General features: G+C 48.1%; 2 non-coding genes across 2 annotated transcripts; one reads left to right on the top strand and one right to left on the bottom strand.

Annotated features, from left to right (window-relative positions):
- Positions 1 to 666: 666 nt before the first annotated feature.
- TRNAK-CUU (transfer RNA lysine (anticodon CUU)) lies at positions 667 to 739 on the bottom strand. Its single transcript has one exon. It is a non-coding gene; the product is annotated as a tRNA-Lys (tRNA).
- Positions 740 to 23,867: 23,128 nt separating this feature from the next.
- TRNAE-CUC (transfer RNA glutamic acid (anticodon CUC)) lies at positions 23,868 to 23,939 on the top strand. Its single transcript has one exon. It is a non-coding gene; the product is annotated as a tRNA-Glu (tRNA).
- The last annotated feature ends 1,020 nt before the right edge of the window (positions 23,940 to 24,959 follow it).

Here is a 24,959-nt window from a genome sequence, read left to right as displayed (position 1 = left end):
CTGTTTTTTACAAAATTCGCTGGATTGCGCCGGATGGCGAAAAACGGATGTGTGAAAGTAGATTTATACACAGGTGATGAGGATCTGGTTATGCTCCTGAGAGAGAAGTTGGATGTTATACATGGGGTGCAAGGGGTCCGGATATTATACACTGGGGTCAATGGGGTCGGATGTTAATCACGAGTGATGAGGGGGCCAGATGTTATACACGGGGTGCAAGGGGTCCGGATATTATACACTGGGGTCAATGGGGTCGGATGTTAATCACGGGTGATGAGGGGGCCAGATGTTATACACGGGGTGCAAGGGGGCCAGATGTTATACACTGGAGGTGCGGGTCCAGATGTTATAGATAACTTTTGTCCTTATATTGTTGATTAGGTAAAATGACAAATATACGAGAGCAGTGCGCAAACACATTTAGCTGAGATGATCACTTCTTTTCTCTGCTATACATTTACATTATGATATTACCAGATTGTCTTCACTTGTCTCCCAGTCTCTCCGACATCTAGATAAAATCCAGTTTCCTAAATCAATAAGAAATGATAAAGGATAATATTTTTGACAAACTAATGAAAACATTTATTTAAATGAAAGTCACAAGGTTTGCTTTCCTTCCATATTTTTATCATATCAACAATTCATCGAATTGTTAAAAACATTCGCCCAACGTGGGGCTCGAACCCACGACCCTGAGATTAAGAGTCTCATGCTCTACCGACTGAGCTAGCCGGGCTACTTGGCCATGCATTACACAATAACAGACACCAGGATCAGCGACTGAGACTTTGCTCCGGACTGATGGAGGGGGAGTAAAGACAGTTCGCTTTTAGAGAGAGAACAAGGGTTTCCCATGCCAGAAAACCCTTTAAAGGAGGCTTACCCTGTGAGATCTGGCAGAATTTTCATTTTGAACTTTGTTTTTTTTCTCCCCTTGTTCCAAGAACCATCATTTCTTTTATTTTCCTGTCGACATCTCTATGACGGCTTGTTTTTTCGCCGGACGAGCTGTAATTTTGAATGAGACCATTTATTTTACCATATAATGTACTGAAAAAGATGGAAGAAAAATTCTGTGTGCAGTGAAATTTTGAAAAAAAAAAAAAAGCAATTCTGCCATGTTTTTTGGGTGGGAGCCTTTCTGATTTACCTCGTGTGGTAAGAATAACTCTGAATCATAAATCTGCAGCTATTGCTACGCCAAACTTGCAAAGATTTGTTTTGTAATTTAAGTAGAAAAAAAATGTGTGTTTGTAAAAAAAAAAATAATAATAATTAATTTTTGGATATGTGTCGCCATTTTCAAAACCTGTAACATTTTTTTCTGTTGATTGAGCGGTGTGAGGTCTTGTTTTTTGCGTGTCTAGCTTTTATATACAGGTGTAACAGGCCAGTTTAACCCTCCGCCCAGAATATACCCGGGGTTAAAGTGGCCTAGGCCAGATTATACCCATCCAGGTCAGAATATACCCCAGCTGCTGTAGATCATGCAGAGCACAGGGCCCCAGGCAGCACACAGGGGCCCCAGGCAGCACATGGGGCCCCAGGCAGCACACAGGGGCCCCAGGCAGCACATGGGGCTCCAGGCAGCACACAGGAGCCCCAGGCAGCACACAGGGGCTCCAGGCAGCACATGGGGCTCCAGGCAGAGCACAGGGGCCCCAGGCAGCGCACAGGGCCCCAGGCAGCATACAGGGGCCCCAGGCAGCACATGGGGCTCCAGGCAGCGCACAGGGGCCCCAGGCAGCACATGGGGCTCCAGGCAGCGCACAGGGGCCCCAGGCAGCACACGGGGCCCGAGGCAGCACATGGGGCCCCAGGCAGCACATGGGGCCCCAGGCACAGCACAGGGGCCCCAGGCAGCACACGGGGCCCCAGGCAGAGCACGGGGCCCAAGGCAGCACATGGGGCCCCAGGCAGAGCACGGGGCCCCAGGCAGCACACAGGGGCCCCAGGCAGCACATGGGGCTCCAGGCAGCGCACAGGTGCCCCAGGCAGCACACAGGGCACCAGGCAGAGCACAGAGCCCAAGGCAGCACATGAGGCCCCAGGCAGAGCACAGGGGCCCTAGGCAGCGCACAGGGCCCCAGGCAGCACACAGTGGCCCCAGGCAGCACATGGGGCTCCAGGCAGCGCACAGGGGCCCCAGGCAGCACACGGGGCCTCAGGCAGAGCACGGGGGCCCAGACAGCGCACAGGGGCCCCAGGCAGCACACGGGGTCCCAGGCAGCACAAGGACCCCAGGCAGCGCACATGGCCCCAGGTAGCGCAGGGGGCCCCAGGCAGCGCACGGGGCCCCAGGCAGAGCACAGGGCCCAAGGCAGCACATGAGGCCCCAGGCAGAGCACAGGGGCCCCAGGCAGCGCACAGGGCCCCAGGCAGCACACAGGGGCCCCAGGCAGCACATGGGGCTCCAGGCAGCGCACAGGGGCCCCAGGCAGCACACGGGGCCCCAGGCAGCGCACATGGCCCCAGGCAGTACACGGACCCCAGGCAGCGCACATGACCCCAGGCAGCGCAGGGGGCCCCAGGCAGCGCACAGGGGCACAGACAGAGCACGGGGGCCCAGACAGCGCACAGGGGCCCAGGAAGCACACGGGGCCCCAGACAGCACATGGGGCCCCAGACATCGCACAGGGGCCCCAGACATCGCACATCGCACAGGGGTCCTAGACATTTTAAGCTAGTTTCACATTTGCGCACGGCTGTGTATGCGCTCAGTGAAGCCCCTCCCATTGTCGCGCCTGCCAATTAAGCTCCGCCCAGGTGCACATGCGGCCACATGCGGCCTGCATACCCTATCTTTATTATTGGGTGCGCAGGCCCTGCGGATGTTTGCGTTTGCGTCCGCATTCGTTGTTATGACGATTCGGTGAACACAAGAAAATCCAACTTGTTGCCTTCGCCGCGGGTTGCAGCACCGTCAAAAGAACGTCAGCGGAGCTTAACCGGTGGGGCGCAGCAGTGGTCAAGGCTTCACTGAGAGCGTACGCATGCGCACGGCTGTACGCAAATGTGAAACTAGGATTGAGTGATTTACTCAAGAGCAGGGCCCCAGACATCGCACAGGGGGTCTCAAACAGCGTACAGTGGGTCCCAGATAGCGCACAGGGGGGCCCAGATAGCGCACAGGGGAAATGCACTCTATTTCCCCCCCTTGTGCGCTATCTCTTACCCCCTTGCTCACTGTCTCTGCCCCCTGTGCGCTATCTGGGGTCCTGTGGGCTGCCTGGAGCCCTGTGCACTGCCTGGGGCACCGTGCGCTGTTTGGGGCTCTCTGCACTGCTTGGGGCCCCTGTGTGCTGCCTGGGGCTCCTGTGCACTGCCTGGGGCCCCTGTGTGCTGCCTGGGGCCCCTGTGGGCTGCCTGGGGTCCTGTGCACTGCCTGGGGCACCGTGCGCTGTTTGGGCCTCCGTGCACTGCCTGGGGCCCCTGTGTGCTGCCTGGGGCCCCTGTGTGCTGCCTGGGGCCCTGTGCGCTGCCTGGGGCCCTGGGTTCTGCCAGGGGCCCCGTGTGCTACCTGAGGCCCCTGTGCGCTGCCTGGAGCCCTGTGGGCTGCCTGGGGCCCCTGTGTGCTGCCTAGGGCCCTGTGGGCTGCCCGTGGCCCCTGTGTGCTGCCTGGGGCCCTGTGCCCTGCCTGGGGCCCTGTGTTCTGCTTGGGACCCCGGTGTGCTGCCTGGGGCCCTGCCTGATCTACAGCAGCTGGGGTATATTCTGACCTGGAGGGGTATAACCTGGACTAGTCCAATTTATACCCTGGGGTATAGTTTGGGCTAGGCCAGAATATACCCGGGTATAATCTGGCCTAGGCCACTTTAACCCCGGGTATATTCTGGGCGGGGTTAATCTGGCCTGTTACACCAGTTTGGAATAGATACGTTATGTTGATTGTTTTTATTGAATTTTTTGAGGATGGAGTAGTGTTAAAAACAATGCAATGCTGACAATTTTTTTTCCTGTTATGGCATTTACTCAACAGTTAAATTAATTTTATATTATGATAGACCTTCATTTTATGAATTTGATGATAGCAAACATTTATTTTTTTAACTTTTTTTTAATTTTTTCATTTTTAATGGGGGAAAGGAGACTGATTCAAATGTTTATATTTTAACATTTTTTTTAAACTGACCACTTATACTATTTTACCACAGTATTGCAGCACATAGTAAACAATGGAGTCTTCTTTGAGGCTCAGTTGAGCTTCAGAGGAAGACCAAGATGACAGTAACAGGAGTCATTAGCTGCCAAGGTAGGCCATCAGTGCCTATGATCCCGTCACGTGGTACCGATAAACATAAGTATGCACAAGGGCAGGCGCACTTCATGTATATGCTGCTGTCAATCTCTGAGATTGATTCGCAATTTTCCGATTCCAATAAGGGCTCTTTCACATATCCAGATATTTCCGGTACCGGAAGAACATTATCAGAGATATCAGTGTCCATGTGTACATGTGTGTAATACTTGTTGCATACGTTTGGCAACCGTGTGCCGCAACAGTACCACACATACCAGCGCCTGGGAAGCAGCGGTACTGTTCGTGCTCTTCCCCGCTATCAGGTCCTGAAAACCACACTCATCATTCTCCCCTGCTCTGTCAGTGATCAGTGATAGCAGGGGAGAATGTTGAGAGTTGCATTTAACTGATAACAGCAAGGGCAAACGACAGCGGATGGGACTACTACTCCCATCAGCCTACACCTGCTGCCGTTAAACTGTGAAAGCAGGTGGCAGCTGATGGGAGTATTCATCAGCTGCCACCTGCGCTATAAATAAATACATTTAAAAAATGGCGTGGGCTCCCCTGTATTTTTGATAGCCAGCCAGGCAAAACTGACAGCTGTGAGCTGTAACCCTCAGCTGTCAGCTTTAGCAAAGCTAGTTATCAAGAATAGAGGGGTCCCCCACGCCTTATTTTTATTTAAATAAATAATTTTTAAAAAATGGCGCGGTGTTCCCCCATTTTTGACAGCCAGTCTTGCTTAAGCAGACATCCAGAAAAAAATTATACGCAGGGTCATCCAGTCATCCATAGACCGTAGAAGGCAACAACTGGTGGGCCTCATTCAAATATTGAGCATTAAAAACACTTTATGTGCTGATGTCACCAGGTGGTGTGGAAAACTTTTGTCTAATCCAGGCATTGTTCATTGTCATCAGAGAGAGCCTGTCAGCAGGTTCTGTTGACAGGCGAAAGAGTCCCTCCAATGGCACTGAAAACCAACTCAAACAAGATGCTAGCAGCGGGCAGCACAACACCTCCAACTCATAGAAGGACAACTCATGCTAGGAGTCCAGGTTTGAGCCCCAATAGTTTAAGGTTGCAGATGAAATAGGGATTACACTGGTTTTGTTGGCCAGGTATTGCTTGACCATCTTTAAAAACTTTTCCCTCCTTGTTAAAAATACTCGGTCATCCTCCCCCTCCATCTTTTTTTCCTCATTCCCCTCCTTAGCCCATCCACAAAGGAGTTATGGGACGAAGCTTGCGTGGGTATTAGAATCTTTTGTGCTATCAGCTAGCTTCTGTTCCTCCTCCTCTTCCTCCTCAGACTCTACCTTCTCATTGTTAACCAATCTGCGCTGAGTAAATGAGATGAGACTGGGCTAGGTAGTATCTCCCTGTCTTGTGTCATCCTCCGTATCTACCTGGTCTGCATGCAAAGCTTCATGTTTAATTGTCAGCAGTGACTTTTTAAGTAGGCACAGAAGTGGGATCGCTGTCCTGATGATGCCTTCATCGCCGCTCACCATCTTTGCGGAGTCCTCAAAGTCTTGGAGAATGGCAGAAATATCAGACATCCATGCCCACTCTTCAGTTGTTATGTGTGGAGGCTGACCAGAATACCAATGGGAGTGTTGGAGCTGGCATTCAACAACAGGCCTCTGCAGCTCACAAAGCCTTGCCAACATTTGCAGTGTGGAGTTCCAGTGCATGGTCACGTGGCCCACCAGTCGGTGAGCTGGTACTTGCAACTGCTGCTGCAGCAAAGCCAGAGTAGCATTAGCTGTAGCTGACTTGAGGAAATGTGTGCTGACATGGCATACCTTGTCAAGAAGTTCTGACAAATCTGGGTAGGTTTTCAGAAACCTCTGAACTACCAAGTTGAGTATGTGGGCCAAGTATAGTACATGTGTGAGCTTGCCAAGTTTTACAGACGCCACCAGGTTACACCCATTATCACACATGACCATGCCTGACGAGAACCACAGATCTCTCTGGTCTGTTATTCCTTTCTCCTAGACAAACTAACTTCAGCAGAGCCTGTTGCTGCTTTCGCTGAGGCGGTGATGCAGAGCCCCCTGCTTCAGGCTGATGTGGACTAAAGGCTCTGATATAGCACATCAGAGATGGAGGATGAGGAGGAGCATGAGGAGTTGCAGGAACTGATGTAGGAAACCCTGATAGAAGTAGGGCCAGCAATCCTTGGCCTCTACAATGTTCACCCAGTGAAATGTCAGGGAAATGTAGCATCTCTGGAGAGAAGTGTCAAGAAATTGACAAAATCAGTCATCCAAAATGAGGCTCAAACCCACAACCAGCTACTTCCAGCTAGCTAGGTTGTTTAGCTGAAAACATACTGTCAGTCACCAAGACTATAGCTCCTTCTAAAGAGACTTCATCAAGACTGGCCTTGTTCATGTCAGCCTTGATGACAGTGCAGGGTGGAGTGCGATGACGTGGCATGTACCTTTTTGCAAATCTTACTCCAGTAAGAACCTCTGCTCCAGCCACCTGCCCTGCAGTTGGCCGAAAATTACACGAAAACATGCAAAAGAAATCACATGCCTCTGAAGGTGACATCAGCACCGCAGCCAATGCCAGACTCCAGCAGCAGAAAAGACAAATATAAAAATGGAGAATGTACCCAGAGAAACTGTCACTCAGAAGGTCCAGCATATAATAAAGACTAGTGTGAAAAAATGTCTAATTCCAATACAGTCAAAATGATGGACAATCAAACAGCTGGTAATCTATAAAGAAAGATGAACAAATTAAAGGTACCTTCACACATAACGATATCGTTATCGATATTGTTGCTTTTTGTGACGTAGCAACGATATCGTTAAGGAAATCGTTCTGTGTGACAGCGACCAACGATCAGGCCCCTGCTGGGAGATCGTTGGTCGCTGAGGAAAGTCCAGAACTTTGTTTCGTCGCTGGACTCCCTGCAGACATCGCTGGATCGGCGTGTGTGACACCGATCCAGCGATGTCTTCACTGGTAACCAGGGTAAACATCGGGTTACTAAGCGCAGGGCCGCGCTTAGTAACCCGATGTTTACCCTGGTTACCAGCATAAAAGTAAAAAAAACAAACAGTACATACTTACCTACCGCTGTCTGTCCCCGGCGCTCTGCTTCTCTGCACTCCTCCTGCACTGGCTGTGAGCGTCGGTCAGCCGGAAAGCAGAGCGGTGACCTCACCGCTCTGCTTTCCGGCCGCTGTGCTCACAGCCAGAGCAGAGAAGCAGAGCGCCGGGGACAGACAGCGGTAGGTAAGTATGTACTGTTTGTTTTTTTTACTTTTACGCTGGTAACCAGGGTAAACATCGGGTTACTAAGCGCGGCCCTGCGCTTAGTAACCCGATGTTTACCCTGGTTACCCGGGGACCTCGGGATCGTTGGTCGCTGGAATGCTGTCTGTGTGACAGCTCTCCAGCGACCAAACAGCGACGCTGCAGCGATCGACATCGTTGTCGGTATCGCTGCAGCGTCGCTGAGTGTGAAGGGGCCTTAAGGGCAAGAAACTGGGTCTCCTGAGTGACAGCTTCTCTGTGTACATTCTCCATTCTTAAAATTGGCTTTTATGTCTCTATTGTTCCCCAGTAACAACTCTTTGATCTTATCTTCTTATACTTCTTTTTGTATAGTTTTTGGTTTTCTGAGCAGAACACATGGCAGTGATGTAACAGAAACTGGACAGACAGCGAGCCCGGATAGCTCAGTCGGTAGAGCATCAGACTTTTAATCTGAGGGTCCAGGGTTCAAGTCCCTGTTCGGGCGGAAGTTTTTTCGTAGGTTAGGAAATTATCAAAATTAGAAAAAAAAATTTTATGCTGTAAAGTGACTTCTTTTCTTTTTAACAAATTTAATGCTTTTTTTTTATAAATTTGACAACACAAAACAGCCTTTATAAGCACAACAAGGTTTACAATAGGATTCGTTCTATTTACAAACATGGGGACAATGTAAATCAGTGCAATAGAATGCCACAATGAACAGGTCAGGATTATAGGTACATGAATATGAATACATTTTACATATTATCTCTGTTATCTTCGGCATTTGTGACCATCCTTCTCTATGTATCTGTCGAAGTTTTCCTAGCGAACTTTTCAATCCTTCGGTACGGTGTTAAATGATATAACTAGAGTTGAGCGACCTTGACCTTTTTAGAGTCGAGCCGGGTTTTGCGAAACCCGACTATGTCCAAAGTCGGGTCGAGTGAAATCGGCCGATTATGACGTAAAGTCGGGATCGACCGAAACACGAAACCCAATGCAAGTCAATGGGGCAGCATAGTCGGCAGTGAGTGGGGGCCAGGAAAACACCTAGAGTGGCCATTTTAATGTCAAAACCATCCATTCTTCTTAATGAAGCTTGTCAAGCGTAATTTACCTTATAATAATTGGAAGGCATTTGAAATTGGGGGTCATTTGGCTAAAGTTGTGGGGGGTAGGGCTGGTTCAAGTAATTAGTGGGCCCAGGAAATCTGGACCACGTCACGGCAGTGGAGCAGGGAGAGGTAAGTATTTCAACTTTGCAAGTGCTGTGAACCTGAGCAAGCAGGGGGGGCCCACTCGTTGGCATTGGCACTGGCACAGGGCCCCTCAAAGTACAGCGGTGTGTTTGCACGGCGGGGGCGCCTCCCACCGGCAGCAACACTTTTGCGTACTATGAGAGGCCCTGTGCCAGTGACGTCGCCAACTAGTATTCCTCCCCCCACCTGATGAAGGAACCTGCACTTTCATCTGCACCTTCCTCTTTGTCCCCGTGTAAGGTGGTATGGTATGCGGGAAGAGCAACCTGACTTTCAGCAGGGTCACAATGTTGTTGTGTAGCGTGCACGGGGAATGTTGCGTTATGGGTCAATGTACCAGCAGACTCATCTATCACTGGCTGGGCAATGGGCACGATGAAGTGGAAACACAGATATAGGCCCAAAGAAGAAAGTGGGCTAAATGCAGTTCAAAATTGGTAACACAGGAATAACCAGGGGGCATTGCAGTGGAGGACAACTGGAATGAGAGGCTGACACAGAGAGTAGGGCCAAATCAGTAAGTAGTCGAAATGCAGTTCAAAATTGGCAACCGTAGTAAACAGGCGGCACAGCTTTGTTCAGTGGAGGAGAACAGCAAGGAGTGGCAGACACCGATAGTAGGCCCCAAACCAACTAGTACGCCAAATGCAGTTGTTCCATTTAACCACAATTTAATGAGAGCCTGAAGATAGAAGCTCAGGAAAGGCAACCTGGGGAACACCTTGGAGTGTAACACACCATCTCTCTCCACCCCATACCCATTTTGTATGGCCTAATGCAGTGTACTTTTCTACAACTACTAAACGAGAGTCGGAAGACCGAAGCAATGGCAAGGAAACCTGGGGAACACCTTAGAGTGTAACACACCCTCTCTCTACACCCCATACCCAATTTGAAGGTCTAATGCAGTGTAGTTTCCAAGAACTACTAAACGAGAGCCGGAAGATCGAAGCTCAGGAAAGGCAACCTGGGGAACACCTTGGAGTGTAACACACCCTCTCGCTACACCCCATACCCAATTTGAAGGCCTAATGCAGCGTAGTTTCCAACAACTACTAAACGAGAGCCGGAAGATCGAAGCTCAGGAAAGGCAACCTGGGGAACACCTTGGAGTGTAACAAACCCTCTCTCTACACCCCATACCCAATTTGTAGGCCTAATGCAGCGTAGTTTCCGACAACTACTAAACGAGAGCATGAAGATCGAAGCTCAGGAAAGGCAACCTGGGGAACACCTTGGAGTGTAACACACCCTCTCTCTACACCCCATACCCAATTTGTAGGCCTAATGCAGCGTAGTTTCCGACAACTACTAAACGAGAGCATGAAGATCGAAGCTCAGGAAAGGCAACCTGGGGAACACCTTGGAGTGTAACACACCCTCTCTCTACACCCCATACCCAATTTGTAGGCCTAATGCAGCGTAGTTTCCGACAACTACTAAACGAGAGCCGGAATATCGAAGCTCAGGAAAGGCAACCTGGGGAACACCTTGGAGTGTAACACACCCTCTCTCTACGCCCCATACCCAATTTGTAGGCCTAATGCAGCGTAGTTTCCGACAACTACTAAACGAGAGCCGGAATATCGAAGCTCAGGAAAGGCAACCTGGGGAACACCTTGGAGTGTAACACACCCTCTCTCTACACCCCATACCCAATTTGAAGGCCTAATGCAGTGTAGTTTCCAAGAACTACTAAACGAGAGCCGGAAGATCGAAGCTCAGGAAAGGCAACCTGGGGAACACCTTGGAGTGTAACACACCCTCTCGCTACACCCCATACCCAATTTGAAGGCCTAATGCAGCGTAGTTTCCAACAACTACTAAACGAGAGCCGGAAGATCGAAGCTCAGGAAAGGCAACCTGGGGAACACCTTGGAGTGGAACACACCATCTCTCTACACCCCATACCCAATTTGAAGGCCTAATGCAGAGTAGTTTCCAAGAACTACTAAACGAGAGCCGGAAGATCGAAGCTCAGGAAAGGCAACCTGGGGAACACCTTGGAGTGTAACACAACGTCTCTCTACACGACGGAAGGGCTGATTCTTAGGAAGGAAGGCTGTTGGAAATAAGCATTGCGCGTCCGAGGGTGATTATATTCTTATTAGGTATATACTCACCCTCGGACGCGCCCTGCTTCTTTATTTGGAATGAATGTTTATTTGCAATGTGGTGTTGACTTTCTCTATTATTTTGGTAATTAATGATTTTATTATTTTCATTATTTTGCATCTTCTCGGCAATAATATAAAGAAGACGCGACAGGACAACACTCGGTGGATGCCATATGTGTGTTTTCAATTTAAAAAAACTTTCAGTTAACTACTTGCAGGAGAAAGTAATTGTAGCTGGTGGCCATTTTTAGTACTGTACCAGATTTTAGTTGTGTGTTTGTTTTTAATGTTAAAATGTCTGCATTTGATATCTCACCAGTATTTTCTTTTTTATAAGCAAAATACTTATTTTTATATTTTCTGATGTTGGTTCCAGGGGTACACGGCCAGCAGTGCCCTGGTCAGTGTAGTAGTAGTTGAAAGAATGGACCGCAGACAGGCATCGAAGGCCTAAAATAATAACACATGGCTGTAGGCAATTTTAAATTGGTTCCAGGGGTACACGGACAGCAGTGGTGTGGTCAGTGGAGGCCTAGTGGAAGGAGTGACCGCAGACAGGCATCGAAGGCCTAAAATAATAACACATGGCTGTAGGCAATTTTAAATTGGTTCCAGGGGTACACGGGCAGCAGTGACCTGGTCAGTGTAGTAGTAGTTGAAAAAATGGACCGCAGACAGGCATCGAATGCCTAAAATAATAACACATGGCTGTAGGCAATTTTAAATTGGTTCCAGGGGTACACGGGCAGCAGTGACCTGGTCAGTGTAGTAGTAGTTGAAAGAATGGACCGCAGACAGGCATCGAAGGCCTAAAATAAAAAAATTGGGCTGGCTGTAGGCAATTTTAAATTGGTTCCAGGGGTACACGGACAGCAGTGGTGTGGTCAGTGGAGGCCTAGTGGAAGGAGTGACCGCAGACAGGCATCGAAGGCCTAAAATAATAACACATGGCTGTAGGCAATTTTAAATTGGTTCCAGGGGTACACGGGCAGCAGTGACCTGGTCAGTGTAGTAGTAGTTGAAAGAATGGACCGCAGACAGGCATCGAAGGCCTAAAATAATAACACATGGCTGTAGGCAATTTTAAATTGGTTCCAGGGGTACACGGACAGCAGTGGTGTGGTCAGTGGAGGCCTAGTGGAAGGAGTGACCGCAGACAGGCATCGAAGGCCTAAAATAATAACACATGGCTGTAGGCAATTTTAAATTGGTTCCAGGGGTACACGGGCAGCAGTGACCTGGTCAGTGTAGTAGTAGTTGAAAAAATGGACCGCAGACAGGCATCGAATGCCTAAAATAATAACACATGGCTGTAGGCAATTTTAAATTGGTTCCAGGGGTACACGGACAGCAGTGACCTGGTCAGTGTAGTAGTAGTTGAAAGAATGGACCGCAGACAGGCATCGAAGGCCTAAAATAAAAAAATTGGGCTGGCTGTAGGCAATTTTAAATTGGTTCCAGGGGTACACGGACAGCAGTGGTGTGGTCAGTGGAGGCCTAGTGGAAGGAGTGACCGCAGACAGGCATCGAAGGCCTAAAATAATAACACATGGCTGTAGGCAATTTTAAATTGGTTCCAGGGGTACACGGGCAGCAGTGACCTGGTCAGTGTAGTAGTAGTTGAAAAAATGGACCGCAGACAGGCATCGAATGCCTAAAATAATAACACATGGCTGTAGGCAATTTTAAATTGGTTCCAGGGGTACACGGGCAGCAGTGACCTGGTCAGTGTAGTAGTAGTTGAAAGAATGGACCGCAGACAGGCATCGAAGGCCTAAAATAAAAAAATTGGGCTGGCTGTAGGCAATTTTAAATTGGTTCCAGGGGTACACGGACAGCAGTGGTGTGGTCAGTGGAGGCCTAGTGGAAGGAGTGACCGCAGACAGGCATCGAAGGCCTAAAATAATAACACATGGCTGTAGGCAATTTTAAATTGGTTCCAGGGGTACACGGGCAGCAGTGACCTGGTCAGTGTAGTAGTAGTTGAAAAAATGGACCGCAGACAGGCATCGAATGCCTAAAATAATAACACATGGCTGTAGGCAATTTTAAATTGGTTCCAGGGGTACACGGACAGCAGTGGTGTGGTCAGTGGAGGCCTAGTGGAAGGAGTGACCGCAGACAGGCATCGAAGGCCTAAAATAATAACACATGGCTGTAGGCAATTTTAAATTGGTTCCAGGGGTACACGGACAGCAGTGGTGTGGTCAGTGGAGGCCTAGTGGAAGGAGTGACCGCAGACAGGCATCGAAGGCCTAAAATAATAACACATGGCTGTAGGCAATTTTAAATTGGTTCCAGGGGTACACGGGCAGCAGTGACCTGGTCAGTGTAGTAGTAGTTGAAAAAATGGACCGCAGACAGGCATCGAATGCCTAAAATAATAACACATGGCTGTAGGCAATTTTAAATTGGTTCCAGGGGTACACGGGCAGCAGTGACCTGGTCAGTGTAGTAGTAGTTGAAAGAATGGACCGCAGACAGGCATCGAAGGCCTAAAATAAAAAAATTGGGCTGGCTGTAGGCAATTTTAAATTGGTTCCAGGGGTACACGGACAGCAGTGGTGTGGTCAGTGGAGGCCTAGTGGAAGGAGTGACCGCAGACAGGCATCGAAGGCCTAAAATAATAACACATGGCTGTAGGCAATTTTAAATTGGTTCCAGGGGTACACGGGCAGCAGTGACCTGGTCAGTGTAGTAGTAGTTGAAAAAATGGACCGCAGACAGGCATCGAATGCCTAAAATAATAACACATGGCTGTAGGCAATTTTAAATTGGTTCCAGGGGTACACGGACAGCAGTGGTGTGGTCAGTGGAGGCCTAGTGGAAGGAGTGACCGCAGACAGGCATCGAAGGCCTAAAATAATAACACATGGCTGTAGGCAATTTTAAATTGGTTCCAGGGGTACACGGGCAGCAGTGACCTGGTCAGTGTAGTAGTAGTTGAAAGAATGGACCGCAGACAGGCATCGAAGGCCTAAAATAAAAAAATTGGGCTGGCTGTAGGCAATTTTAAATTGGTTCCAGGGGTACACGGACAGCAGTGGTGTGGTCAGTGGAGGCCTAGTGGAAGGAGTGACCGCAGACAGGCATCGAAGGCCTAAAATAATAACACATGGCTGTAGGCAATTTTAAATTGGTTCCAGGGGTACACGGACAGCAGTGACCTGGTCAGTGTAGTAGTAGTTGAAAGAATGGACCGCAGACAGGCATCGAAGGCCTAAAATAAAAAAATTGGGCTGGCTGTAGGCAATTTTAAATTGGTTCCAGGGGTACACGGGCAGCAGTGACCTGGTCAGTGTAGTAGTAGTTGAAAGAATGGACCGCAGACAGGCTTAGAAGGCCTAACATAACAAACTTGGGCTGGCTGTAGGCACTTTTAAATTGGTTCCAGGGGTACACGGGCAGCAGTGGTCTGGTCAGTGGAAGTCTAGTGGAAGGAGTGACCGCAGACAGGCTTCCAAGGCCTAACATAACAAACTTGGGCTGGCTGTAGGCACTTTTAAATTGGTTCCAGGGGTACACGGGCAGCAGTGGTCTGGTCAGTGGAAGTCTAGTGGAAGGAGTGACCGCAGACAGGCTTCCAAGGCCTAACATAACAAACTTGGGCTGGCTGTAGGCACTTTTAAATTGGTTCCAGGGGTACACGGGCAGCAGTGGTCTGGTCAGTGGAAGTCTAGTGGAAGGAGTGACCGCAGACAGGCTTCCAAGGCCTAACATAACAAACTTGGGCTGGCTGTAGGCACTTTTAAATTGGTTCCAGGGGTACACGGGCAGCAGTGGTCTGGTCAGTGGAAGTCTAGTGGAAGGAGTGACCGCAGACAGGCTTCGAAGGCCTAACATAACAAAATTGGGCTGGCTGTAGGCACTTTAAATTGGTTCCAGGGGTACATGGGCAGCAGTGTATGGTCAGTGGAAGTCTAGTGGAAGGAGTGACGGCAGACAGTCTTCGAAGGCCTAACATAACAAAATTGGGCTGACTGTAGGCACTTTTAAATTGGTTCCAGGGTAACACGGCCAGCAGTGGCCTGGTCAGTGTAGTAGTTGTAGAAAGAAGGGACCGCAGACAGGCTTCGAAGGCCTAACATAACAAAAATGTCAAAACAATGGTATTGTCAGTGCCAGGCATTGAAGGATGTCAGCGGCTAGACTACACATTGGTGAAGCTGTGAGAGATAATTTTGCTAGTGGTAGAGCACTGTTTGAGCTGGGGGGGGGAACTGTCTTGTGGCCGGCGGTACAGGCACAGGGCCCCTCATATTACAACGGTGTGTCTGACGTTGGGTGCGCACCACCACCGCCAGAGACACTTTATTGTACTATGAGGGACCCAGTGGCAGTGCCGTCGACCAAAAGCGGCCACACCCACCTCTTCAGACAAACAGCACTCTCAAGGGTCCAAGCGCAAAGTGGCGATAGCACGGCCCCGTGTGGGGAGTTTGGCCATTTCGTGAGGTGGAAACATGTCGTATGCTGGACAATCAGGTGAAGAAAATTACGAGATTGGAAAAGTCATTCAGAATAGTCCACAGGCAAGACCTTTTCATAGGAAAGCTAGGTGTCAGCCGGGCAGGGTGGGGCAAAAGATTTTGAAATCCAGTTGTGGTTCATTTTAATGAAGGTTAGATCATCTACATTTTGGGTAGCCAGACGAGTCCTTTTTTCTGTTAGTATTGAACCTGCAGCACTGAATACTCTTTCTGATAGGACACTAGCTGCCGGGCAAGCAAGCTCCTGCAATGCATATTCTGCCAATTCTGGCCAGGTGTCTAATTTGGATGCCCAGTAATCAAATGGGAATGACGGTTGAGGGAGAACGTCGATAAGGGATGAAAAATAGTTTGTAACCATACTGGACAAATGTTGTCTCCTGTCACTTTGAATTGATGCTGCAGTACCTGTCCTGTCTGCGGTCATAGAAAAATCACTCCACAACCTGGTCAGAAAACCCCTCTGGCCAACGCCACTTCTGATTTCTGCCCCTCTAACACCTCTGGTCTGCTGGCCCCTGGAGCTCGTGTGAGAACGATCACGGGCGCTGTGTGCAGGGAATGCCAGAAGCAAACGGTCAACAAGAGTTGATTGTTTTGTTGCTAATATTAGTTCCAAGTTCTCATGTGGCATAATATTTTGCAATTTGCCTTTATAGCGAGGATCAAGGAGGCAGGCCAACCAGTAATCGTCATCGTTCATCATTTTTGTAATGCGTGTGTCCCTTTTGAGGATACGCAAGGCATAATCCGCCATGTGGGCCAAAGTTCCCGTTGTCAAATCTGCGGTTGTGCTTGGTTGAGGGGCAGTTGCAGGCAAATCTACGTCACTTGTGTCCCTCAAAAAACCAGAACCCGGCCTTGCCACGCCACCAATTTCCCGTGCCCCCGGGAAAGCTTCCTCATTAAAAATATACTCATCCCCATCATTCTCCTCATCCTCCACCTCCTCTTCGCCCGGTACCTCGTCATGTACACTGCCCTGACCAGACAATCGCTGACTGTCATCAAGGCTTTCCTCTTCCTCTGGTGCAGACGCCTGATCCTTTATGTGCGTCAAACTTTGCATCAGCAGACGCATTAGGGGGATGCTCATGCTTATTATGGCGTTGTCTGCACTAACCAGCCGTGTGCATTCCTCAAAACACTGAAGGACTTGACACATGTCTTGAATCTTCGACCACTGCACACCTGACAACTCCATGTCTGCCATCCTACTGCCTGCCCGTGTATGTGTATCCTCCCACAAAAACATAACAGCCCGCCTCTGTTCGCACAGTCTCTGAAGCATGTGCAGTGTTGAGTTCCACCTTGTTGCAACGTCTATGATTAGGCGATGCTGGGGAAGGTTCAAAGAACGCTGATAGGTCTGCATACGGCTGGAGTGTACAGGCGAACGGCGGATATGTGCGCAAAGTCCACGCACTTTGAGGAGCAGGTCGGATAACCCCGGATAACTTTTCAGGAAGCACTGCACCACCAGGTTTAAGGTGTGAGCCAGGCAAGGAATGTGTTTCAGTTGGGAAAGGGAGATGGCAGCCATGAAATTCCTTCCGTTATCACTCACTACCTTGCCTGCCTCAAGATCTACAGTGCCCAGCCACGACTGCGTTTCTTGCTGCAAGAACTCGGACAGAACTTCCGCGGTGTGTCTATTGTCGCCCAAACACTTCATAGCCAATACAGCCTGCTGACGTATGCCAGTAGCTGCCCCATAATGGGAGACCTGGTGTGCAACAGTGGCAGGTGCGGATGGAGTGTTTGTGCGACTGCGGTCTGTGGACGAGCTCTTGCTTCTGCAGGAGGACGAGGAGGAGGAGGAGGAGGAGGAGGGGGTGCGAACGGCTACAGACAACTGTTTACTAGACCGTGGGCTAGGCAGAACTGTCCCAAACTTGCTGTCCCCTGTGGACCCTGAATCCACCACATTTACCCAGTGTGCCGTGATGGACACGTAACGTCCCTGGCCATGCCTACTGGTCCATGCATCTGTTGTCAGGTGCACCTTTGTGCTCACAGATTGCCTGAGTGCATGGACGATGCGCTCTTTAACATGCTGGTGGAGGGCTGGGATGGCTTTTCTGGAAAAAAAGTGTCGACTGGGTAGCTCGTAGCGTGGTACAGCGTAGTCCATCAGGTCTTTGAAAGCTTCGCTTTCAACTAACCGGTAGGGCATCATCTCTAACGAGATTAGTCTAGCTATGTGGGCGTTCAAACCCTGTGTACGCGGATGCGAGGCTAAGTATTTCCTTTTTCTAACCATAGTCTCATGTAGGGTGAGCTGGACTGGAGAGCTGGAGATCGTGGAACTAGCGGGGGTGCCGGTGGACATGGCAGACTGAGAGACGGTGGGAGATGGTATTGTTGCCGCCGGTGCCCTAGATGCAGTGTTTCCTACTACGAAACTGGTGATTCCCTGACCCTGACTGCTTTGGCCTGGCAAAGATACCTGCACAGATACAGCAGGTGGTGCGCTAAATGGTGGTCCTACACTGCCGGAAGGGATGTTGCGTTGATGACTAGCTTCATTGGCCGAGGGTGCAACAACCTTAAGGGACGTTTGGTAGTTAGTCCAAGCTTTCAAATGCATGGTGGTTAAATGTCTATGCATGCAACTAGTATTGAGACTTTTCAGATTCTGACCTCTGCTTAAGGAAGTAGAACATTTTTGACAGATGACTTTGCGCTGATCAATTGGATGTTGTTTAAAAAAATGCCAGACTGCACTCTTTCTAGCATCGGATACCTTTTCAGGCATTGCAGACTGAGCTTTAACCGGATGGCCACGCTGTCCTCCACCAGGTTTTGGCTTTGCCACGCGTTTTGGGCAAGATACGGGCCCGGCAGATGGAACCTGTGGCGATGTTGATGCCTGCTGCGGCCCCTCCTCCTCCTCTGCTTCAGAACTGCTGCCGCCTGCACCCTGTTCCCCCAATGGCTGCCAATCGGGGTCAAGAACTGGGTCATCTAATAACTCTTCTTGTACCTCCTGCGCAACTTCGTCTGTGTCACCGTGTCGTTCGGTGGTATAGCGTTCGTGATGGGGCAACATAGTCTCATCAGGGTCTGATTCTTGATCAGCACCCTGCGAGGGCAATGTTGTGGTCTGAGTCAAAGGACCAGCATAGTAGTCTGGCTGTGGCTGTGCGTCAGTGCACTCCATGTCAGATTCAATTTGTAATGGGCATGGACTGTTAACTGCTTCACTTTCTAAGCCAGGGACGGTATGTGTAAAGAGCTCCATGGAGTAACCCGTTGTGTCGCCTGCTGCATTCTTCTCTGTTGTTGTTTTTGCTGAAGAGGACAAGGAAGTGACTTGTCCCTGACCGTGAACATCCACTAACGACGCGCTGCTTTTACTTTTACCAGTTTCACGAGATGAGGCAAAAGAGCTAGAGGCTGAGTCAGCAAGATAAGCCAAAACTTGCTCTTGCTGCTCCGGCTTTAAAAGCGGTTTTCCTAATCCCAGAAAAGGGAGCGTTCGAGGCCTTGTGTAGCCGGACGACGAACCTGGCTCCACAGCTCCAGACTTAGGTGCAATATTTTTTCCCCCACGACCACCTGATGCTCCACCACTACCACTACCCTCATTACCAGCTGACAATGAACGCCCCCGGCCACGACCTCTTCCACTAGACTTCCTCATTGTTTTAAAAACGTAACCAAACTAACGTTATTTGTTGCAGTCACACAACTTACACGGTGAGCTATAACTTCAGTATGATTTAGCTACCCCTTTACAGGTTGGTGAGACCACAGCGAAAATCAGGCCCAATGTTACACACTCTTTTTTTGGTGGCTGCAAATTAGAGAGATGCCCCACACGCAGGACTGTCACTGAAGCACAAATGTTAATATTAATGTCACACTATTATTTTTTTTTTATTTTTATTTTTTTCAGGAACACTTTAGAAACCCCCCAAAAAAAAAAAAATAGATTTTTGCAGGGAGAATTTAGAAAACAAATGTAACAAACTATATGCTTTCTATGGGCCACTGAGTGAGAGATGACGCACACAGGAATCAGGAGTGGCACACAAGCCCAGAGGCCAATATTTTTCTACCAATGATTGATGGAGTTATTTTCTCTGGTAGATTTTGGAACCCAAATCAAGGAAAAAAAATATAGGCTTTCTATGGACCACAATTGGAGAGAGAGAGAGAGAGAGAGAGAGAGAGAGAGAGAGAGATGGCACACCCAGGAGTCAAGACTGGCACACAAGCAGAAAGGCCAATATTAATCTTCCACTGTTTTTTTGGGTTGTTTTCTTTTTTTTTTTTTCAGGGAGACTTTAGAAAAAAAAATAATAAAAAAAATATGATTTTATCAGGAAGAATTTAGAAACCAAATAAAATAAAATGATTTTTTCAGGGAGAATTTAGAAAACAAATAAAACCAAAAATAGGCGTTCTATGGCCCACTGACTGAGAGAGAGAGAGAGATGGAACGCTTAGTACTGGCACACAAGCCCAAAGGGCAATATTAATCTCCCTTTTTTTTTCCAGGGAGAATTTCTAAAACCCAAAAAAAAAATAAAATAGGCTTTCTATGGCCCACTATTTGTGAGAGAGATGGGACGCTCAGGACTGGCACAGATGGCACGCTCAGGACTGGCACAGAAGCCCAGAGGCCAATATTAATCTCCCTTTTTTTCTGGGAGAATTTATAAAACCAAAAAAATATTTAAATAGGCTTTCTATGGCCCACTATTTGTGAGAGAGATGGCACGCTCAGGACTGGCACAGATGGCACGCTCACAACTGGCACACAAGCCCAGAGGCCAATATTAATCTCCCTTTTTTCAGGGAAAATTGATAAAACAAAAAAAAAAATTAAATAGGCTTTCTATGGCCCACTATTTGTGAGAGAGATGGCACGCTCAGGGCTGGCACAGATGGCACGCTCAGGACTGGCACACAAGCCCAGAGGCCAATATTAATCTCCCTTTTTTTCAGGGAGAATTTATAAAACCCCCCAAAAAAATAAAATAGGCTTTCTATGGCCCACTATTTGTGAGAGAGATGGGACGCTCAGGACTGGCACAGATGGCACGCTCAGGACTGGCACAGAAGCCCAGAGGCCAATATTAATCTCCCTTTTTTTCTGGGAGAATTTATAAAACCAAAAAAATATTTAAATAGGCTTTCTATGGCCCACTATTTGTGAGAGAGATGGCACGCTCAGGACTGGCACAGATGGCACGCTCACAACTGGCACACAAGCCCAGAGGCCAATATTAATCTCCCTTTTTTCAGGGAAAATTTATAAAACAAAAAAAAAAATTAAATAGGCTTTCTATGGCCCACTATTTGTGAGAGAGATGGCACGCTCAGGGCTGGCACAGATGGCACGCTCAGGACTGGCACACAAGCCCAGAGGCCAATATTAATCTCCCTTTTTTTCAGGGAGAATTTATAAAACCCCCAAAAAAAATAAAATAGGCTTTCTATGGCCCACTATTTGTGAGAGAGATGGGACGCTCAGGACTGGCACAGATGGCACGCTCAGGACTGGCACAGAAGCCCAGAGGCCAATATTAATCTCCCTTTTTTTCTGGGAGAATTTATAAAACCAAAAAAATATTTAAATAGGCTTTCTATGGCCCACTATTTGTGAGAGAGATGGCACGCTCAGGACTGGCACAGATGGCACGCTCACAACTGGCACACAAGCCCAGAGGCCAATATTAATCTCCCTTTTTTCAGGGAAAATTGATAAAACAAAAAAAAAAATTAAATAGGCTTTCTATGGCCCACTATTTGTGAGAGAGATGGCACGCTCAGGGCTGGCACAGATGGCACGCTCAGGACTGGCACACAAGCCCAGAGGCCAATATTAATCTCCCTTTTTTTCTGGGAGAATTTATAAAACCAAAAAAATATTTAAATAGGCTTTCTATGGCCCACTATTTGTGAGAGAGATGGCACGCTCAGGACTGGCACAGATGGCACGCTCACAACTGGCACACAAGCCCAGAGGCCAATATTAATCTCCCTTTTTTCAGGGAAAATTTATAAAACAAAAAAAAAAATTAAATAGGCTTTCTATGGCCCACTATTTGTGAGAGAGATGGCACGCTCAGGGCTGGCACAGATGGCACGCTCAGGACTGGCACACAAGCCCAGAGGCCAATATTAATCTCCCTTTTTTTCAGGGAGAATTTATAAAACCAAAAAAAAAAATAAATAGGCTTTCTATGGCCCACTATTTGTGAGAGAGATGGCACGCCTAGGGCTGGCACAGATGGCACGCTCAGGACTGGCACACAAGCCCAGAGGCCAATATTAATCTCCCTTTTTTTCAGGGAGAATTTATAAAACCCCAAAAAAAATAAAATAGGCTTTCTATGGCCCACTATTTGTGAGAGAGATGGCACACTCAGGACTGGCACACAAGCCCAAAGGCCAATATTAATCTCCCACTGTATTTTTATCAGGGAGAATTTATACACCCCACAAAAAAAAAATACAGAAAAATGAAAAGGCTTTCTATGGCCCACTATGTGAGAGAGATGGCACACACAGGGATGGCACTCTAGCAGAAATGCCAAATTGCCAATCTTAATCTCCCACCAAAAAAAAAAAAAAAAAAAAAACAGGGAATGTCCTACAATTACTATCTCCCTGCCTGCAGTAATCTCAGCCAGGTATGGCAGGCAGCTACTATCTCCCTGCCTGCAGTAATCTCAGCCAGGTATGGCAGGCAGCAATAAGGAGTGGACTGATGCACAAATGAAATAAAAAGTGTGGACAAACAAAAAAGATAGCTGTGCAGAAAGGAAGGAACAAGAGGATTTGTGCTTTGAAAAAAGCAGTTGGTTTGCACAGCGGCGTACACACAGCAATGCAGCTATCAGGGAGCCTTCTAGGGCAGCCCAATGAGCTACAGCGCTGAGGGGAAAAAAAAAAAAAAAAAAACTTCCACTGTCCCTGCACACCGAGGGTGGTGTTGGACAGTGCAAATCGCTGCAGCACAAGCGGTTTTGTGGTTAATGGACCCTGCCTAACGCTATCCCTGCTTCTGACAAAGCGGCAGCAACCTCTCCCTAAGCTCAGATCAGCAGCAGTAAGATGGCGGTCGGCGGGAACGCCTCTTTATAGCCCCTGTGACGTCGCAGACAGCAAGCCAATCACTGCAATGCCCTTCTCTAAGATGGTGGGGACCAGGACCTATGTCATCACGCTGCCCACACTCTGCGTTTACCTTCATTGGCTGAGAAATGGCGCTTTTCGCGTCATTGAAACGCGACTTTGGCGCGAAAGTCGCGTACCGCATGGCCGACCCCGCACAGGGGTCGGATCGGGTTTCATGAAACCCCGACTTAGCCAAAAGTCGGCGACTTTTGAAAATGTTCGACCCGTTTCGCTCAACCCTAGATATAACAATTTGTGATAGTTCTCCCAGGTCACAATATTTTTCGATAAGGCTACGTTCACATTAGCGTTCCGCTAATGTGCGTCGCTGTTGCGTCGGCGACGCAGCGGCGACACGCCCCTATGTTTAACATGGGGGACGCGTGCGTCTTTTTTGTTGCGTTTTCCGACACGTGCGTCGTTTCCGACGCTAGCGTTGGACGCAAGAAAATGCAACAAGTTGCATTTTTCGTGCGTCCGATTTTCGTCAAAAAACCACGCATGCGTCGCAAAACGCAGCGTTTTTGCGTGCGTTTGCGCGCGTTTTTTTGTGCGTTGTGCGTTGCGTCGCCGACGCAGCGGCGCGCAACGCTAATGTGAACGTAGCCTAAATGCTTCCCACTATACAAAGTATTTATTACTTTGTTCTCTCATTTTTCTGTGTCTAATCTCTCTACATATAGGAAGATTTTCAATTGTGAAATTAATTCCTACAAATTTGGGATCGTAGGTCTCAGCCAACAACCCTGCAACAATCCTACAGGATTATCACATGTACGAGGGGGGAATTGGGGATGCAAGTGTCTTTTCTTTAGCTTTCTCCCTTGGCCAGTAATGGAATAATATCATAGTGAGGGGGAATGGGATTTACATTCCCATATATTCCAATGCATTCTAGAATCGGCCTCCAGAAATGATGTCGTCTTGGGCATAACCAAACAGCAGGTAGTAAGTCTGTAGAGGGGGTTCTACATTTGGGGCCATTGTCTGATAAAGCATAAATTGCATCATGGATATCTTGTCTTGGGTTTCCCTCCACATCTCAATGACTATTTCTTCACGTGTTTTCTCCCAACCTTCCCTTATTTTAGATCCTATGTCTTGGTCATTGAGTTGTTTCTCCCAATGGTTTCAGGTTGGACGCCGAGTATTATATTTCGAGTTGAATGACAATGGCTGAAAAGCATAAAGTGCTGGGAACAATCATGCCAGAGATTCATCTCCCCACAGCTAATGAACAATATGTAAATAAACTACATGAATAAATAGTAGTGTTACCAGATAATCAAGGAGCGTCATGAGTGTTGCAGGACTGACACATCACACGTGAAGAGTACTGTGACCAATGTGTCCAATTTCCCTGGTGGTCTAGTGGTTAGGATTTGGCGCTCTCACCGCCGTGGCCCGGGTTCGATTCCCGGTCAGGGAAACGTAATTTTTATCTCTATATTTTTTTTACACTGATGATAAAAAATATGAAAAAAAAAAATCATCTTCTACTTCATAAGGTTTTGGCACAAAAAAAAAGAACAAAAACAGAAAAACCTGATACCTGAATATTTTTCAGCATTTTTTCATCACCCATTGAAAGTAATGGGTGAAAAACGCTGAAAAATTCTGAAAGAAGTGACATGCTGTATTCTGCAAAAAAACAAGCAAATCAAAAATTACTGAGGACAAGAACAACCAATGTGTTTGCACAAGATTTGTGGAATCTCATAGACTTTGCTGGTACTGTAAAACGCAGCTGAAAATTTGCATTTAAAAAAAAACACCAAAAACGCCAAGTGTGAACATAGCCTAAATCCCATCCACTTCTCTGGAACTGTTAGACACTGAGTTTTTGATGCTTCAAAAATACCCAGCGCCAAAAAGTCATCGTGAGCACAAAGCGAGTGATTGAATGTCAGAAGATCAGAAGCCGCAGTGGTGGAGGCAATGGTTTTAAGAAATTGTCAAAATATGACGGCCAATGTGGGGCTCGAACCCACAACCCTGAGATTAAGAGTCTCATGCTCTACCGACTTAGCTAGCCAGGCTGCAGGTCAATACAGAAGGTCAAGCTCCTAGAGAAAAGATTGTGAGTTCTGAGAAACCATTTTTGTATTTCCTGACCCGAGTGGTGTCACTAATGTACGTTTCCTATCTCTAGTAAAACACTTTCCGGTCTCCATCTACTTCTGCTCTCAGTGTCTCTCCAGTCGTCTTCTGCTAGTTGTGTGACCGGGCAGATGGCTCCAGTGTTTACTGCGCAGACCAGAATTAACTTCTCAAAGAAAACCAAGGAGCGGTAGAGCAAAGCTCACATCGACTGATGGTAAAGACTCGTTCAGACTGGGACGAAACGGACAGCACTCGGACCAATGATATTCAATGGGGCAGTGCAGATGAGCGATTATTTTCACTGACCGGATCTTGGTGTGAAAGAAATTACACCATGGTCTAGTGT

This window comes from Ranitomeya imitator, chromosome 4, assembly GCF_032444005.1.
Source record: "Ranitomeya imitator isolate aRanImi1 chromosome 4, aRanImi1.pri, whole genome shotgun sequence".
NCBI classification, from domain to species: domain Eukaryota; kingdom Metazoa; phylum Chordata; class Amphibia; order Anura; family Dendrobatidae; genus Ranitomeya; species Ranitomeya imitator.
The sequence above is the reverse complement of the archived record's forward strand: the minus strand, read 5'-3'. Positions and strand labels throughout refer to the sequence as shown.